The sequence below is a fragment of the Volvox carteri genome, assembly GCF_000143455.1.
Source record: "Volvox carteri f. nagariensis unplaced genomic scaffold VOLCAscaffold_33, whole genome shotgun sequence".
Lineage (NCBI taxonomy): Eukaryota > Viridiplantae > Chlorophyta > Chlorophyceae > Chlamydomonadales > Volvocaceae > Volvox > Volvox carteri.
The window spans coordinates 18,293-19,409 of record NW_003307576.1 but is presented as its reverse complement, the minus strand read 5'-3'; positions in this window follow the sequence as shown (position 1 = coordinate 19,409).

The window sequence follows — 1,117 nt, the reverse complement described above, 5'->3', positions numbered from 1 at the left end:
CATACTAGAATACCGCCAGCTCGCCATCAGTACTATCTCTGCGAGGTTCGCGTGGACCTTCGTTTCTTTTCGCTGTTCGATCTGTTCTGTGTATCCCTGCGAGTGGCCCACCGGCACGCTCATTGAGGGGCTTCTGTGGGTAGAGGCTGCTTCGTTAACATTCGGCCCCGTCTACCCCAAGGTGTTTTCCCGCCCTGGGTACAAGGAGCTACTGGCGGCTGACCTCACAGGGCCCCCCGTCTTGTAGAGGGCCATACACAAGCTTGCCTTAAGGCGGCAAATCAGGTGGCCTTGTGATGATGGGGATTGGCGATGGAGGGGGCGGGTTCACGTGTGTATCGCATTCAGAGTACCGGCTGCCAGGGCTGATTAGGGTGAATACCCAATGGGAGGCTTATTGTCTTAAACCCTTTGTGTGGTCTGGGTGGTTCCAAAAGGGTTACAAGGCAGCCGGCTCATACCGGCACAAGTCTCAAGGATGGTTGCAGAAGGATACACTGTATCCGCTCGACGACTGCATGCTCGGAGGGGAATGTGCTGTCAGTAGAGAAGCTGGTGGCATGGGTGGAGAAGAAACACATGGAAGCGAAGGCATGGGTGACAATGATGGCTGACACGTGTGTTAATTCGGTCACAATTGTAACCCTTTTGGAACAACCGTGTTTGTTATAGGGGATGGCGCATCTGGGCCACTCCTTTGAAACGTGGGTGCCGTCCACTTTGTGACCAGCAAGCACACATCAAGTGAACTGGACAGTCAGCAACCAGTCGTACTAGTCCCACCGATACTGCTGTGGCGGTGTCTGCCTCGCACCTTACACTGACGGCACTCTTTCCAACAATGCAGAATGTGAAGCCATTTGAGTACTGAACCGAAACTCCATACGGGCATATGGACTGCCAGTGTGCCTTTACGCATATACGCCTGCATATGTATGTACATGCGTGCCATCTGTTGCACATGTGCATGGGATAACTTTCGTAGTCATTCGTTGTCAACCAGACAAGGGTGCATCCATCGGCCTCATTGCTGCGGTTGCTCAGCGGTTGGTGAAGTGTGTGTATGGCATGAAGTACATCAGCCCCTTTCGGTCCCCCTCCGGGGCGGCTGTGCAGA